Genomic DNA, 16,815 nt, shown 5'->3' with positions numbered 1-16,815 from the left:
AAAAAGAAATTTTAAGCGCAGCAGAGTAACCAGCTCACATACCTGTTAGCTCAGGTGAGTTTAAAAGGTTGCTGTTGATAACAAGGGCATTTGCTAAATAGATGGTGTGTGTGCAACAATATACTGAAAGGTCAATTATATTGTGCAGCTTATCTCACCACCTGTAGTTATTTAGGTGAAAGCTCCAAAATGCTTGCCTAATATGTCTGTTTATCCAAAAGGAAGTATAGAGGGAGAGCTAGATAGATAGCATTGCATTACATTACATGGCAATGCAATGCACAGTTGCTGAAGTTGAACCAAAATGAGCTTGTCATCTGGCTTCTGCAACTTTTAACATGAAAAATCCAATGAGGAGAAGAAAAGCAAAGCCAAAGAGTCCATCCCAAAATCCGACAAACAAGCCAAATGAACAAAAAGCATTGAATTCAATTCTTTCTGATTTTAGAAACTGCATTAAAGAAGGGGTGCACCGGTCCTGGAGATACTGCAATACCAGGTCAATGCGTGGAGTGGACAGAGCAAGCTCTTTTTCCATCTCCCTGTTCTAAAAATCCATTTAATATATGGTCCCCAGATAGGGGACGTATCAGATATTAAACTGATAAGAACAGATACTACACTTGATCTTAGCCAAAAGGCCGAGAAGCGATAACCAGAATTGGTTTCCGACTACGGTGCCACCCAAGGATTCTGAAAAGTCCATTTGTGGAGATGGCCACCTGGACTCCCGTTAAGAAGACATGCTGTCAACCTCTAGATCCCTCACATGCCTGCACTTTTCGGCTTGCTGCTGCTGCAATCCACGCGTTTTAGATCTGCATAACTCCACCTCTTTTAGCACAGTACCCTCAACCCCCGGCTGTTCCCACCCGCCTCAACACCGTTGGAAGGGAGGAGAACCAATTAAGGCGGGGGGGGGGTGTGGAACGAGCAGCTGTCTACCCTTAGCAGGAGGGTTGCTGATTAATTACCTCTCCTGCTGCTGCTGCTGCTGCTGGCTGCCCAGCAGCAGACTGAAGGTGGCTGCTGCTGTGCGCAGGTATATAAAGGCTCAGAGCCTATTATGACACGCGCAGCCAGCGTTCCATTGCCACATTCCGTCTACTGCAGGCGGGATACCTGGATGGCTGAATGTCACTGAGAAGCTCACAGAGACCGCCATAAGCAACAGTTTAAAAGAATGCCACAGACTAATCAACCAAACTTTTTGGGTTGGTTTCTCTTTTATAGTCTGCAGGCATTAAATGAAAGAAGTCAGTGTTCCAGCAGAGGGAGACAACGTTTCAGAAAAGGCATTGTGGCAAACCAAAAAAGAAATTTTAAGCGCAGCAGAGTAACCAGCTCACATACCTGTTAGCTCAGGTGAGTTTAAAAGGCTGCTGTTGATAACAAGGGCATTTGCTAAATAGATGGTGTGTGTGCAACAATATACTGAAAGGTCAATTATATTGTGCAGCTTATCTCACCACCTGTAGTTATTTAGGTGAAAGCTCCAAAATGCTTGCCTAATATGTCTGTTTATCCAAAAGGAAGTATAGAGGGAGAGCTAGATAGATAGCATTGCATTACATTACATGGCAATGCAATGCACAGTTGCTGAAGTTGAACCAAAATGAGCTTGTCATCTGGCTTCTGCAACTTTTAACATGAAAAATCCAATGAGGAGAAGAAAAGCAAAGCCAAAGAGTCCATCCCAAAATCCGACAAACAAGCCAAATGAACAAAAAGCATTGAATTCAATTCTTTCTGATTTTAGAAACTGCATTAAAGAAGGGGTGCACCGGTCCTGGAGATACTGCAATACCAGGTCAATGCGTGGAGTGGACAGAGCAAGCTCTTTTTCCATCTCCCTGTTCTAAAAATCCATTTAATATATGGTCCCCAGATAGGGGACGTATCAGATATTAAACTGATAAGAACAGATACTACACTTGATCTTAGCCAAAAGGCCGAGAAGCGATAACCAGAATTGGTTTCCGACTACGGTGCCACCCAAGGATTCTGAAAAGTCCATTTGTGGAGATGGCCACCTGGACTCCCGTTAAGAAGACATGCTGTCAACCTCTAGATCCCTCACATGCCTGCACTTTTCGGCTTGCTGCTGCTGCAATCCACGCGTTTTAGATCTGCATAACTCCACCTCTTTTAGCACAGTACCCTCAACCCCCGGCTGTTCCCACCCGCCTCAACACCGTTGGAAGGGAGGAGAACCAATTAAGGCGGGGGGGGGGTGGAACGAGCAGCTGTCTACCCTTAGCAGGAGGGTTGCTGATTAATTACCTCTCCTGCTGCTGCTGCTGCTGCTGGCTGTCCAGCAGCAGACTGAAGGTGGCTGCTGCTGTGCGCAGGTATATAAAGGCTCAGAGCCTATTATGACACGCGCAGCCAGCGTTCCATTGCCACATTCCGTCTACTGCAGGCGGGATACCTGGATGGCTGAATGTCACTGAGAAGCTCACAGAGACCGCCATAAGCAACAGTTTAAAAGAATGCCACAGACTAATCAACCAAACTTTTTGGGTTGGTTTCTCTTTTATAGTCTGCAGGCATTAAATGAAAGAAGTCAGTGTTCCAGCAGAGGGAGACAACGTTTCAGAAAAGGCATTGTAGCAAACCAAAAAAGAAATTTTAAGCGCAGCAGAGTAACCAGCTCACATACCTGTTAGCTCAGGTGAGTTTAAAAGGCTGCTGTTGATAACAAGGGCATTTGCTAAATAGATGGTGTGTGTGCAACAATATACTGAAAGGTCAATTATATTGTGCAGCTTATCTCACCACCTGTAGTTATTTAGGTGAAAGCTCCAAAATGCTTGCCTAATATGTCTGTTTATCCAAAAGGAAGTATAGAGGGAGAGCTAGATAGATAGCATTGCATTACATTACATGGCAATGCAATGCACAGTTGCTGAAGTTGAACCAAAATGAGCTTGTCATCTGGCTTCTGCAACTTTTAACATGAAAAATCCAATGAGGAGAAGAAAAGCAAAGCCAAAGAGTCCATCCCAAAATCCGACAAACAAGCCAAATGAACAAAAAGCATTGAATTCAATTCTTTCTGATTTTAGAAACTGCATTAAAGAAGGGGTGCACCGGTCCTGGAGATACTGCAATACCAGGTCAATGCGTGGAGTGGACAGAGCAAGCTCTTTTTCCATCTCCCTGTTCTAAAAATCCATTTAATATATGGTCCCCAGATAGGGGACGTATCAGATATTAAACTGATAAGAACAGATACTACACTTGATCTTAGCCAAAAGGCCGAGAAGCGATAACCAGAATTGGTTTCCGACTACGGTGCCACCCAAGGATTCTGAAAAGTCCATTTGTGGAGATGGCCACCTGGACTCCCGTTAAGAAGACATGCTGTCAACCTCTAGATCCCTCACATGCCTGCACTTTTCGGCTTGCTGCTGCTGCAATCCACGCGTTTTAGATCTGCATAACTCCACCTCTTTTAGCACAGTACCCTCAACCCCCGGCTGTTCCCACCCGCCTCAACACCGTTGGAAGGGAGGAGAACCAATTAAGGCGGGGGGTGGGGGGTGGAACGAGCAGCTGTCTACCCTTAGCAGGAGGGTTGCTGATTAATTACCTCTCCTGCTGCTGCTGCTGCTGCTGGCTGTCCAGCAGCAGACTGAAGGTGGCTGCTGCTGTGCGCAGGTATATAAAGGCTCAGAGCCTATTATGACACGCGCAGCCAGCGTTCCATTGCCACATTCCGTCTACTGCAGGCGGGATACCTGGATGGCTGAATGTCACTGAGAAGCTCACAGAGACCGCCATAAGCAACAGTTTAAAAGAATGCCACAGACTAATCAACCAAACTTTTTGGGTTGGTTTCTCTTTTATAGTCTGCAGGCATTAAATGAAAGAAGTCAGTGTTCCAGCAGAGGGAGACAACGTTTCAGAAAAGGCATTGTAGCAAACCAAAAAAGAAATTTTAAGCGCAGCAGAGTAACCAGCTCACATACCTGTTAGCTCAGGTGAGTTTAAAAGGCTGCTGTTGATAACAAGGGCATTTGCTAAATAGATGGTGTGTGTGCAACAATATACTGAAAGGTCAATTATATTGTGCAGCTTATCTCACCACCTGTAGTTATTTAGGTGAAAGCTCCAAAATGCTTGCCTAATATGTCTGTTTATCCAAAAGGAAGTATAGAGGGAGAGCTAGATAGATAGCATTGCATTACATTACATGGCAATGCAATGCACAGTTGCTGAAGTTGAACCAAAATGAGCTTGTCATCTGGCTTCTGCAACTTTTAACATGAAAAATCCAATGAGGAGAAGAAAAGCAAAGCCAAAGAGTCCATCCCAAAATCCGACAAACAAGCCAAATGAACAAAAAGCATTGAATTCAATTCTTTCTGATTTTAGAAACTGCATTAAAGAAGGGGTGCACCGGTCCTGGAGATACTGCAATACCAGGTCAATGCGTGGAGTGGACAGAGCAAGCTCTTTTTCCATCTCCCTGTTCTAAAAATCCATTTAATATATGGTCCACAGATAGGGGACGTATCAGATATTAAACTGATAAGAACAGATACTACACTTGATCTTAGCCAAAAGGCCGAGAAGCGATAACCAGAATTGGTTTCCGACTACGGTGCCACCCAAGGATTCTGAAAAGTCCTTTTGTGGAGATGGCCACCTGGACTCCCGTTAAGAAGACATGCTGTCAACCTCTAGATCCCTCACATGCCTGCACTTTTCGGCTTGCTGCTGCTGCAATCCACGCGTTTTAGATCTGCATAACTCCACCTCTTTTAGCACAGTACCCTCAACCCCCGGCTGTTCCCACCCGCCTCAACACCGTTGGAAGGGAGGAGAACCAATTAAGGCGGGGGGGGTGGAACGAGCAGCTGTCTACCCTTAGCAGGAGGGTTGCTGATTAATTACCTCTCCTGCTGCTGCTGCTGCTGCTGGCTGTCCAGCAGCAGACTGAAGGTGGCTGCTGCTGTGCGCAGGTATATAAAGGCTCAGAGCCTATTATGACACGCGCAGCCAGCGTTCCATTGCCACATTCCGTCTACTGCAGGCGGGATACCTGGATGGCTGAATGTCACTGAGAAGCTCACAGAGACCGCCATAAGCAACAGTTTAAAAGAATGCCACAGACTAATCAACCAAATTTTTTGGGTTGGTTTCTCTTTTATAGTCTGCAGGCATTAAATGAAAGAAGTCAGTGTTCCAGCAGAGGGAGACAACGTTTCAGAAAAGGCATTGTAGCAAACCAAAAAAGAAATTTTAAGCGCAGCAGAGTAACCAGCTCACATACCTGTTAGCTCAGGTGAGTTTAAAAGGCTGCTGTTGATAACAAGGGCATTTGCTAAATAGATGGTGTGTGTGCAACAATATACTGAAAGGTCAATTATATTGTGCAGCTTATCTCACCACCTGTAGTTATTTAGGTGAAAGCTCCAAAATGCTTGCCTAATATGTCTGTTTATCCAAAAGGAAGTATAGAGGGAGAGCTAGATAGATAGCATTGCATTACATTACATGGCAATGCAATGCCCAGTTGCTGAAGTTGAACCAAAATGAGCTTGTCATCTGGCTTCTGCAACTTTTAACATGAAAAATCCAATGAGGAGAAGAAAAGCAAAGCCAAAGAGTCCATCCCAAAATCCGACAAACAAGCCAAATGAACAAAAAGCATTGAATTCAATTCTTTCTGATTTTAGAAACTGCATTAAAGAAGGGGTGCACCGGTCCTGGAGATACTGCAATACCAGGTCAATGCGTGGAGTGGACAGAGCAAGCTCTTTTTCCATCTCCCTGTTCTAAAAATCCATTTAATATATGGTCCCCAGATAGGGGACGTATCAGATATTAAACTGATAAGAACAGATACTACACTTGATCTTAGCCAAAAGGCCGAGAAGCGATAACCAGAATTGGTTTCCGACTACGGTGCCACCCAAGGATTCTGAAAAGTCCATTTGTGGAGATGGCCACCTGGACTCCCGTTAAGAAGACATGCTGTCAACCTCTAGATCCCTCACATGCCTGCACTTTTCGGCTTGCTGCTGCTGCAATCCACGCGTTTTAGATCTGCATAACTCCACCTCTTTTAGCACAGTACCCTCAACCCCCGGCTGTTCCCACCCGCCTCAACACCGTTGGAAGGGAGGAGAACCAATTAAGGCGGGGGGGGGGGGGGGGTGGAACGAGCAGCTGTCTACCCTTAGCAGGAGGGTTGCTGATTAATTACCTCTCCTGCTGCTGCTGCTGCTGCTGGCTGTCCAGCAGCAGACTGAAGGTGGCTGCTGCTGTGCGCAGGTATATAAAGGCTCAGAGCCTATTATGACACGCGCAGCCAGCGTTCCATTGCCACATTCCGTCTACTGCAGGCGGGATACCTGGATGGCTAAATGTCACTGAGAAGCTCACAGAGACCGCCATAAGCAACAGTTTAAAAGAATGCCACAGACTAATCAACCAAACTTTTTGGGTTGGTTTCTCTTTTATAGTCTGCAGGCATTAAATGAAAGAAGTCAGTGTTCCAGCAGAGGGAGACAACGTTTCAGAAAAGGCATTGTAGCAAACCAAAAAAGAAATTTTAAGCGCAGCAGAGTAACCAGCTCACATACCTGTTAGCTCAGGTGAGTTTAAAAGGCTGCTGTTGATAACAAGGGCATTTGCTAAATAGATGGTGTGTGTGCAACAATATACTGAAAGGTCAATTATATTGTGCAGCTTATCTCACCACCTGTAGTTATTTAGGTGAAAGCTCCAAAATGCTTGCCTAATATGTCTGTTTATCCAAAAGGAAGTATAGAGGGAGAGCTAGATAGATAGCATTGCATTACATTACATGGCAATGCAATGCACAGTTGCTGAAGTTGAACCAAAATGAGCTTGTCATCTGGCTTCTGCAACTTTTAACATGAAAAATCCAATGAGGAGAAGAAAAGCAAAGCCAAAGAGTCCATCCCAAAATCCGACAAACAAGCCAAATGAACAAAAAGCATTGAATTCAATTCTTTCTGATTTTAGAAACTGCATTAAAGAAGGGGTGCACCGGTCCTGGAGATACTGCAATACCAGGTCAATGCGTGGAGTGGACAGAGCAAGCTCTTTTTCCATCTCCCTGTTCTAAAAATCCATTTAATATATGGTCCCCAGATAGGGGACGTATCAGATATTAAACTGATAAGAACAGATACTACACTTGATCTTAGCCAAAAGGCCGAGAAGCGATAACCAGAATTGGTTTCCGACTACGGTGCCACCCAAGGATTCTGAAAAGTCCATTTGTGGAGATGGCCACCTGGACTCCCGTTAAGAAGACATGCTGTCAACCTCTAGATCCCTCACATGCCTGCACTTTTCGGCTTGCTGCTGCTGCAATCCACGCGTTTTAGATCTGCATAACTCCACCTCTTTTAGCACAGTACCCTCAACCCCCGGCTGTTCCCACCCGCCTCAACACCGTTGGAAGGGAGGAGAACCAATTAAGGCGGGGGGGGGGGTGGAACGAGCAGCTGTCTACCCTTAGCAGGAGGGTTGCTGATTAATTACCTCTCCTGCTGCTGCTGCTGCTGCTGGCTGTCCAGCAGCAGACTGAAGGTGGCTGCTGCTGTGCGCAGGTATATAAAGGCTCAGATCCTATTATGACACGCGCAGCCAGCGTTCCATTGCCACATTCCGTCTACTGCAGGCGGGATACCTGGATGGCTGAATGTCACTGAGAAGCTCACAGAGACCGCCATAAGCAACAGTTTAAAAGAATGCCACAGACTAATCAACCAAACTTTTTGGGTTGGTTTCTCTTTTATAGTCTGCAGGCATTAAATGAAAGAAGTCAGTGTTCCAGCAGAGGGAGACAACGTTTCAGAAAAGGCATTGTAGCAAACCAAAAAAGAAATTTTAAGCGCAGCAGAGTAACCAGCTCACATACCTGTTAGCTCAGGTGAGTTTAAAAGGCTGCTGTTGATAACAAGGGCATTTGCTAAATAGATGGTGTGTGTGCAACAATATACTGAAAGGTCAATTATATTGTGCAGCTTATCTCACCACCTGTAGTTATTTAGGTGAAAGCTCCAAAATGCTTGCCTAATATGTCTGTTTATCCAAAAGGAAGTATAGAGGGAGAGCTAGATAGATAGCATTGCATTACATTACATGGCAATGCAATGCACAGTTGCTGAAGTTGAACCAAAATGAGCTTGTCATCTGGCTTCTGCAACTTTTAACATGAAAAATCCAATGAGGAGAAGAAAAGCAAAGCCAAAGAGTCCATCCCAAAATCCGACAAACAAGCCAAATGAACAAAAAGCATTGAATTCAATTCTTTCTGATTTTAGAAACTGCATTAAAGAAGGGGTGCACCGGTCCTGGAGATACTGCAATACCAGGTCAATGCGTGGAGTGGACAGAGCAAGCTCTTTTTCCATCTCCCTGTTCTAAAAATCCATTAAATATATGGTCCCCAGATAGGGGACGTATCAGATATTAAACTGATAAGAACAGATACTACACTTGATCTTAGCCAAAAGGCCGAGAAGCGATAACCAGAATTGGTTTCCGACTACGGTGCCACCCAAGGATTCTGAAAAGTCCATTTGTGGAGATGGCCACCTGGACTCCCGTTAAGAAGACATGCTGTCAACCTCTAGATCCCTCACATGCCTGCACTTTTCGGCTTGCTGCTGCTGCAATCCACGCGTTTTAGATCTGCATAACTCCACCTCTTTTAGCACAGTACCCTCAACCCCCGGCTGTTCCCACCCGCCTCAACACCGTTGGAAGGGAGGAGAACCAATTAAGGCGGGGGGGGGGGTGGAACGAGCAGCTGTCTACCCTTAGCAGAAGGGTTGCTGATTAATTACCTCTCCTGCTGCTGCTGCTGCTGCTGCTGGCTGTCCAGCAGCAGACTGAAGGTGGCTGCTGCTGTGCGCGGGTATATAAAGGCTCAGAGCCTATTATGACACGCGCAGCCAGCGTTCCATTGCCACATTCCGTCTACTGCAGGCGGGATACCTGGATGGCTGAATGTCACTGAGAAGCTCACAGAGACCGCCATAAGCAACAGTTTAAAAGAATGCCACAGACTAATCAACCAAACTTTTTGGGTTGGTTTCTCTTTTATAGTCTGCAGGCATTAAATGAAAGAAGTCAGTGTTCCAGCAGAGGGAGACAACGTTTCAGAAAAGGCATTGTAGCAAACCAAAAAAGAAATTTTAAGCGCAGCAGAGTAACCAGCTCACATACCTGTTAGCTCAGGTGAGTTTAAAAGGCTGCTGTTGATAACAAGGGCATTTGCTAAATAGATGGTGTGTGTGCAACAATATACTGAAAGGTCAATTATATTGTGCAGCTTATCTCACCACCTGTAGTTATTTAGGTGAAAGCTCCAAAATGCTTGCCTAATATGTCTGTTTATCCAAAAGGAAGTATAGAGGGAGAGCTAGATAGATAGCATTGCAGTACATTACATGGCAATGCAATGCACAGTTGCTGAAGTTGAACCAAAATGAGCTTGTCATCTGGCTTCTGCAACTTTTAACATGAAAAATCCAATGAGGAGAAGAAAAGAAAAGCCAAAGAGTCCATCCCAAAATCCGACAAACAAGCCAAATGAACAAAAAGCATTGAATTCAATTCTTTCTGATTTTAGAAACTGCATTAAAGAAGGGGTGCACCGGTCCTGGAGATACTGCAATACCAGGTCAATGCGTGGAGTGGACAGAGCAAGCTCTTTTTCCATCTCCCTGTTCTAAAAATCCATTTAATATATGGTCCCCAGATAGGGGACGTATCAGATATTAAACTGATAAGAACAGATACTACACTTGATCTTAGCCAAAAGGCCGAGAAGCGATAACCAGAATTGGTTTCCGACTACGGTGCCACCCAAGGATTCTGAAAAGTCCATTTGTGGAGATGGCCACCTGGACTCCCGTTAAGAAGACATGCTGTCAACCTCTAGATCCCTCACATGCCTGCACTTTTCGGCTTGCTGCTGCTGCAATCCACGCGTTTTAGATCTGCATAACTCCACCTCTTTTAGCACAGTACCCTCAACCCCCGGCTGTTCCCACCCGCCTCAACACCGTTGGAAGGGAGGAGAACCAATTAAGGCGGGGGGGGGGTGGAACGAGCAGCTGTCTACCCTTAGCAGGAGGGTTGCTGATTAATTACCTCTCCTGCTGCTGCTGCTGCTGCTGGCTGTCCAGCAGCAGACTGAAGGTGGCTGCTGCTGTGCGCAGGTATATAAAGGCTCAGAGCCTATTATGACACGCGCAGCCAGCGTTCCATTGCCACATTCCGTCTACTGCAGGCGGGATACCTGGATGGCTGAATGTCACTGAGAAGCTCACAGAGACCGCCATAAGCAACAGTTTAAAAGAATGCCACAGACTAATCAACCAAACTTTTTGGGTTGGTTTCTCTTTTATAGTCTGCAGGCATTAAATGAAAGAAGTCAGTGTTCCAGCAGAGGGAGACAACGTTTCAGAAAAGGCATTGTAGCAAACCAAAAAAGAAATTTTAAGCGCAGCAGAGTAACCAGCTCACATACCTGTTAGCTCAGGTGAGTTTAAAAGGCTGCTGTTGATAACAAGGGCATTTGCTAAATAGATGGTGTGTGTGCAACAATATACTGAAAGGTCAATTATATTGTGCAGCTTATCTCACCACCTGTAGTTATTTAGGTGAAAGCTCCAAAATGCTTGCCTAATATGTCTGTTTATCCAAAAGGAAGTATAGAGGGAGAGCTAGATAGATAGCATTGCATTACATTACATGGCAATGCAATGCACAGTTGCTGAAGTTGAACCAAAATGAGCTTGTCATCTGGCTTCTGCAACTTTTAACATGAAAAATCCAATGAGGAGAAGAAAAGCAAAGCCAAAGAGTCCATCCCAAAATCCGACAAACAAGCCAAATGAACAAAAAGCATTGAATTCAATTCTTTCTGATTTTAGAAACTGCATTAAAGAAGGGGTGCACCGGTCCTGGAGATACTGCAATACCAGGTCAATGCGTGGAGTGGACAGAGCAAGCTCTTTTTCCATCTCCCTGTTCTAAAAATCCATTTAATATATGGTCCCCAGATAGGGGACGTATCAGATATTAAACTGATAAGAACAGATACTACACTTGATCTTAGCCAAAAGGCCGAGAAGCGATAAACAGAATTGGTTTCCGACTACGGTGCCACCCAAGGATTCTGAAAAGTATATTTGTGGAGATGGCCACCTGGACTCCCGTTAAGAAGACATGCTGTCAACCTCTAGATCCCTCACATGCCTGCACTTTTCGGCTTGCTGCTGCTGCAATCCACGCGTTTTAGATCTGCATAACTCCACCTCTTTTAGCACAGTACCCTCAACCCCCGGCTGTTCCCACCCGCCTCAACACCGTTGGAAGGGAGGAGAACCAATTAAGGCGGGGGGGGGGGGTGGAACGAGCAGCTGTCTACCCTTAGCAGGAGGGTTGCTGATTAATTACCTCTCCTGCTGCTGCTGCTGCTGCTGGCTTTCCAGCAGCAGACTGAAGGTGGCTGCTGCTGTGCGCAGGTATATAAAGGCTCAGAGCCTATTATGACACGCGCAGCCAGCGTTCCATTGCCACATTCCGTCTACTGCAGGCGGGATACCTGGATGGCTGAATGTCACTGAGAAGCTCACAGAGACCGCCATAAGCAACAGTTTAAAAGAATGCCACAGACTAATCAACCAAACTTTTTGGGTTGGTTTCTCTTTTATAGTCTGCAGGCATTAAATGAAAGAAGTCAGTGTTCCAGCAGAGGGAGACAACGTTTCAGAAAAGGCATTGTAGCAAACCAAAAAAGAAATTTTAAGCGCAGCAGAGTAACCAGCTCACATACCTGTTAGCTCAGGTGAGTTTAAAAGGCTGCTGTTGATAACAAGGGCAATTGCTAAATAGATAGTGTGTGTGCAACAATATACTGAAAGGTCAATTATATTGTGCAGCTTATCTCACCACCTGTAGTTATTTAGGTGAAAGCTCCAAAATGCTTGCCTAATATGTCTGTTTATCCAAAAGGAAGTATAGAGGGAGAGCTAGATAGATAGCATTGCATTACATTACATGGCAATGCAATGCACAGTTGCTGAAGTTGAACCAAAATGAGCTTGTCATCTGGCTTCTGCAACTTTTAACATGAAAAATCCAATGAGGAGAAGAAAAGCAAAGCCAAAGAGTCCATCCCAAAATCCGACAAACAAGCCAAATGAACAAAAAGCATTGAATTCAATTCTTTCTGATTTTAGAAACTGCATTAAAGAAGGGGTGCACCGGTCCTGGAGATACTGCAATACCAGGTCAATGCGTGGAGTGGACAGAGCAAGCTCTTTTTCCATCTCCCTGTTCTAAAAATCCATTTAATATATGGTCCCCAGATAGGGGACGTATCAGATATTAAACTGATAAGAACAGATACTACACTTGATCTTAGCCAAAAGGCCGAGAAGCGATAACCAGAATTGGTTTCCGACTACGGTGCCACCCAAGGATTCTGAAAAGTCCATTTGTGGAGATGGCCACCTGGACTCCCGTTAAGAAGACATGCTGTCAACCTCTAGATCCCTCACATGCCTGCACTTTTCGGCTTGCTGCTGCTGCAATCCACGCGTTTTAGATCTGCATAACTCCACCTCTTTTAGCACAGTACCCTCAACCCCCGGCTGTTCCCACCCGCCTCAACACCGTTGGAAGGGAGGAGAACCAATTAAGGCGGGGGGGGGGGTGGAACGAGCAGCTGTCTACCCTTAGCAGGAGGGTTGCTGATTAATTACCTCTCCTGCTGCTGCTGCTGCTGCTGGCTGTCCAGCAGCAGACTGAAGGTGGCTGCTGCTGTGCGCAGGTATATAAAGGCTCAGAGCCTATTATGACACGCGCAGCCAGCGTTCCATTGCCACATTCCGTCTACTGCAGGCGGGATACCTGGATGGCTGAATGTCACTGAGAAGCTCACAGAGACCGCCATAAGCAACAGTTTAAAAGAATGCCACAGACTAATCAACCAAACTTTTTGGGTTGGTTTCTCTTTTATAGTCTGCAGGCATTAAATGAAAGAAGTCAGTGTTCCAGCAGAGGGAGACAACGTTTCAGAAAAGGCATTGTAGCAAACCAAAAAAGAAATTTTAAGCGCAGCAGAGTAACCAGCTCACATACCTGTTAGCTCAGGTGAGTTTAAAAGGCTGCTGTTGATAACAAGGGCATTTGCTAAATAGATGGTGTGTGTGCAACAATATACTGAAAGGTCAATTATATTGTGCAGCTTATCTCACCACCTGTAGTTATTTAGGTGAAAGCTCCAAAATGCTTGCCTAATATGTCTGTTTATCCAAAAGGAAGTATAGAGGGAGAGCTAGATAGATAGCATTGCATTACATTACATGGCAATGCAATGCACAGTTGCTGAAGTTGAACCAAAATGAGCTTGTCATCTGGCTTCTGCAACTTTTAACATGAAAAATCCAATGAGGAGAAGAAAAGCAAAGCCAAAGAGTCCATCCCAAAATCCGACAAACAAGCCAAATGAACAAAAAGCATTGAATTCAATTCTTTCTGATTTTAGAAACTGCATTAAAGAAGGGGTGCACCGGTCCTGGAGATACTGCAATACCAGGTCAATGCGTGGAGTGGACAGAGCAAGCTCTTTTTCCATCTCCCTGTTCTAAAAATCCATTTAATATATGGTCCCCAGATAGGGGACGTATCAGATATTAAACTGATAAGAACAGATACTACACTTGATCTTAGCCAAAAGGCCGAGAAGCGATAACCAGAATTGGTTTCCGACTACGGTGCCAACCAAGGATTCTGAAAAGTCCATTTGTGGAGATGGCCACCTGGACTCCCGTTAAGAAGACATGCTGTCAACCTCTAGATCCCTCACATGCCTGCACTTTTCGGCTTGCTGCTGCTGCAATCCACGCGTTTTAGATCTGCATAACTCCACCTCTTTTAGCACAGTACCCTCAACACCCGGCTGTTCCCACCCGCCTCAACACCGTTGGAAGGGAGGAGAACCAATTAAGGCGGGGGGGGGGGTGGAACGAGCAGCTGTCTACCCTTAGCAGAAGGGTTGCTGATTAATTACCTCTCCTGCTGCTGCTGCTGCTGCTGCTGGCTGTCCAGCAGCAGACTGAAGGTGGCTGCTGCTGTGCGCGGGTATATAAAGGCTCAGAGCCTATTATGACACGCGCAGCCAGCGTTCCATTGCCACATTCCGTCTACTGCAGGCGGGATACCTGGATGGCTGAATGTCACTGAGAAGCTCACAGAGACCGCCATAAGCAACAGTTTAAAAGAATGCCACAGACTAATCAACCAAACTTTTTGGGTTGGTTTCTCTTTTATAGTCTGCAGGCATTAAATGAAAGAAGTCAGTGTTCCAGCAGAGGGAGACAACGTTTCAGAAAAGGCATTGTAGCAAACCAAAAAATAAATTTTAAGCGCAGCAGAGTAACCAGCTCACATACCTGTTAGCTCAGGTGAGTTTAAAAGGCTGCTGTTGATAACAAGGGCATTTGCTAAATAGATGGTGTGTGTGCAACAATATACTGAAAGGTCAATTATATTGTGCAGCTTATCTCACCACCTGTAGTTATTTAGGTGAAAGCTCCAAAATGCTTGCCTAATATGTCTGTTTATCCAAAAGGAAGTATAGAGGGAGAGCTAGATAGATAGCATTGCAGTACATTACATGGCAATGCAATGCACAGTTGCTGAAGTTGAACCAAAATGAGCTTGTCATCTGGCTTCTGCAACTTTTAACATGAAAAATCCAATGAGGAGAAGAAAAGCAAAGCCAAAGAGTCCATCCCAAAATCCGACAAACAAGCCAAATGAACAAAAAGCATTGAATTCAATTCTTTCTGATTTTAGAAACTGCATTAAAGAAGGGGTGCACCGGTCCTGGAGATACTGCAATACCAGGTCAATGCGTGGAATGGACAGAGCAAGCTCTTTTTCCATCTCCCTGTTCTAAAAATCCATTTAATATATGGTCCCCAGATAGGGGACGTATCAGATATTAAACTGATAAGAACAGATACTACACTTGATCTTAGCCAAAAGGCCGAGAAGCGATAACCAGAATTGGTTTCCGACTACGGTGCCACCCAAGGATTCTGAAAAGTCCATTTGTGGAGATGGCCACCTGGACTCCCGTTAAGAAGACATGCTGTCAACCTCTAGATCCCTCACATGCCTGCACTTTTCGGCTTGCTGCTGCTGCAATCCACGCGTTTTAGATCTGCATAACTCCACCTCTTTTAGCACAGTACCCTCAACCCCCGGCTGTTCCCACCCGCCTCAACACCGTTGGAAGGGAGGAGAACCAATTAAGGCGGGGGGGGGGGTGGAACGAGCAGCTGTCTACCCTTAGCAGGAGGGTTGCTGATTAATTACCTCTCCTGCTGCTGCTGCTGCTGGCTGTCCAGCAGCAGACTGAAGGTGGCTGCTGCTGTGCGCAGGTATATAAAGGCTCAGAGCCTATTATGACACGCGCAGCCAGCGTTCCATTGCCACATTCCGTCTACTGCAGGCGGGATACCTGGATGGCTGAATGTCACTGAGAAGCTCACAGAGACCGCCATAAGCAACAGTTTAAAAGAATGCCACAGACTAATCAACCAAACTTTTTGGGTTGGTTTCTCTTTTATAGTCTGCAGGCATTAAATGAAAGAAGTCAGTGTTCCAGCAGAGGGAGACAACGTTTCAGAAAAGGCATTGTAGCAAACCAAAAAAGAAATTTTAAGCGCAGCAGAGTAACCAGCTCACATACCTGTTAGCTCAGGTGAGTTTAAAAGGCTGCTGTTGATAACAAGGGCATTTGCTAAATAGATGGTGTGTGTGCAACAATATACTGAAAGGTCAATTATATTGTGCAGCTTATCTCACCACCTGTAGTTATTTAGGTGAAAGCTCCAAAATGCTTGCCTAATATGTCTGTTTATCCAAAAGGAAGTATAGAGGGAGAGCTAGATAGATAGCATTGCATTACATTACATGGCAATGCAATGCACAGTTGCTGAAGTTGAACCAAAATGAGCTTGTCATCTGGCTTCTGCAACTTTTAACATGAAAAATCCAATGAGGAGAAGAAAAGCAAAGCCAAAGAGTCCATCCCAAAATCCGACAAACAAGCCAAATGAACAAAAAGCATTGAATTCAATTCTTTCTGATTTTAGAAACTGCATTAAAGAAGGGGTGCACCGGTCCTGGAGATACTGCAATACCAGGTCAATGCGTGGAGTGGACAGAGCAAGCTCTTTTTCCATCTCCCTGTTCTAAAAATCCATTTAATATATGGTCCCCAGATAGGGGACGTATCAGATATTAAACTGATAAGAACAGATACTACACTTGATCTTAGCCAAAAGGCCGAGAAGCGATAACCAGAATTGGTATCCGACTACGGTGCCACCCAAGGATTCTGAAAAGTATATTTGTGGAGATGGCCACCTGGACTCCCGTTAAGAAGACATGCTGTCAACCTCTAGATCCCTCACATGCCTGCACTTTTCGGCTTGCTGCTGCTGCAATCCACGCGTTTTAGATCTGCATAACTCCACCTCTTTTAGCACAGTACCCTCAACCCCCGGCTGTTCCCACCCGCCTCAACACCGTTGGAAGGGAGGAGAACCAATTAAGGCGGGGGGGGGGGGTGGAACGAGCAGCTGTCTACCCTTAGCAGGAGGGTTGCTGATTCATTACCTCTCCTGCTGCTGCTGCTGCTGCTGGCTTTCCAGCAGCAGACTGAAGGTGGCTGCTGCTGTGCGCAGGTATATAAAGGCTCAGAGCCTATTATGACACGCGCAGCCAGCGTTC

General features: G+C 45.4%; 13 non-coding genes across 13 annotated transcripts; all 13 read right to left on the bottom strand.

Moving 5' to 3' along the window:
• Positions 1 to 462: 462 nt before the first annotated feature.
• LOC141158366 (U2 spliceosomal RNA) lies at positions 463 to 653 on the bottom strand. Its single transcript, XR_012248396.1, has one exon. It is a non-coding gene; the product is annotated as a U2 spliceosomal RNA (small nuclear RNA).
• A 1,120-nt stretch (positions 654 to 1,773) lies between these two features.
• Positions 1,774 to 1,964, bottom strand: LOC141158365 (U2 spliceosomal RNA). Its single transcript, XR_012248395.1, has one exon. It is a non-coding gene; the product is annotated as a U2 spliceosomal RNA (small nuclear RNA).
• A 1,118-nt stretch (positions 1,965 to 3,082) lies between these two features.
• Positions 3,083 to 3,273, bottom strand: LOC141158364 (U2 spliceosomal RNA). Its single transcript, XR_012248394.1, has one exon. It is a non-coding gene; the product is annotated as a U2 spliceosomal RNA (small nuclear RNA).
• Positions 3,274 to 4,394: 1,121 nt separating this feature from the next.
• LOC141159904 (U2 spliceosomal RNA) lies at positions 4,395 to 4,585 on the bottom strand. The gene has a single exon (XR_012249898.1). It is a non-coding gene; the product is annotated as a U2 spliceosomal RNA (small nuclear RNA).
• Positions 4,586 to 5,701: 1,116 nt separating this feature from the next.
• Positions 5,702 to 5,892, bottom strand: LOC141158363 (U2 spliceosomal RNA). Its single transcript, XR_012248393.1, has one exon. It is a non-coding gene; the product is annotated as a U2 spliceosomal RNA (small nuclear RNA).
• Positions 5,893 to 7,016: 1,124 nt separating this feature from the next.
• LOC141158362 (U2 spliceosomal RNA) lies at positions 7,017 to 7,207 on the bottom strand. The gene has a single exon (XR_012248392.1). It is a non-coding gene; the product is annotated as a U2 spliceosomal RNA (small nuclear RNA).
• A 1,119-nt stretch (positions 7,208 to 8,326) lies between these two features.
• LOC141159694 (U2 spliceosomal RNA) lies at positions 8,327 to 8,517 on the bottom strand. Its single transcript, XR_012249695.1, has one exon. It is a non-coding gene; the product is annotated as a U2 spliceosomal RNA (small nuclear RNA).
• Positions 8,518 to 9,639: 1,122 nt separating this feature from the next.
• On the bottom strand, positions 9,640 to 9,830 carry LOC141158361 (U2 spliceosomal RNA). Its single transcript, XR_012248391.1, has one exon. It is a non-coding gene; the product is annotated as a U2 spliceosomal RNA (small nuclear RNA).
• Positions 9,831 to 10,948: 1,118 nt separating this feature from the next.
• On the bottom strand, positions 10,949 to 11,139 carry LOC141158360 (U2 spliceosomal RNA). The gene has a single exon (XR_012248390.1). It is a non-coding gene; the product is annotated as a U2 spliceosomal RNA (small nuclear RNA).
• Positions 11,140 to 12,259: 1,120 nt separating this feature from the next.
• On the bottom strand, positions 12,260 to 12,450 carry LOC141158359 (U2 spliceosomal RNA). The gene has a single exon (XR_012248389.1). It is a non-coding gene; the product is annotated as a U2 spliceosomal RNA (small nuclear RNA).
• A 1,119-nt stretch (positions 12,451 to 13,569) lies between these two features.
• LOC141158358 (U2 spliceosomal RNA) lies at positions 13,570 to 13,760 on the bottom strand. The gene has a single exon (XR_012248388.1). It is a non-coding gene; the product is annotated as a U2 spliceosomal RNA (small nuclear RNA).
• A 1,122-nt stretch (positions 13,761 to 14,882) lies between these two features.
• On the bottom strand, positions 14,883 to 15,073 carry LOC141159603 (U2 spliceosomal RNA). Its single transcript, XR_012249606.1, has one exon. It is a non-coding gene; the product is annotated as a U2 spliceosomal RNA (small nuclear RNA).
• A 1,116-nt stretch (positions 15,074 to 16,189) lies between these two features.
• Positions 16,190 to 16,380, bottom strand: LOC141158356 (U2 spliceosomal RNA). Its single transcript, XR_012248386.1, has one exon. It is a non-coding gene; the product is annotated as a U2 spliceosomal RNA (small nuclear RNA).
• Between the last annotated feature and the right edge of the window lie 435 nt (positions 16,381 to 16,815).

The sequence above is a fragment of the Phyllobates terribilis genome, unplaced genomic scaffold (assembly GCF_046119375.1).
Source record: "Phyllobates terribilis strain yellow unplaced genomic scaffold, ASM4611937v1 Scaffold_8__6_contigs__length_399053987, whole genome shotgun sequence".
Taxonomy (NCBI): domain Eukaryota; kingdom Metazoa; phylum Chordata; class Amphibia; order Anura; family Dendrobatidae; genus Phyllobates; species Phyllobates terribilis.
This window is presented reverse-complemented; position numbering and strand designations above follow the sequence as displayed.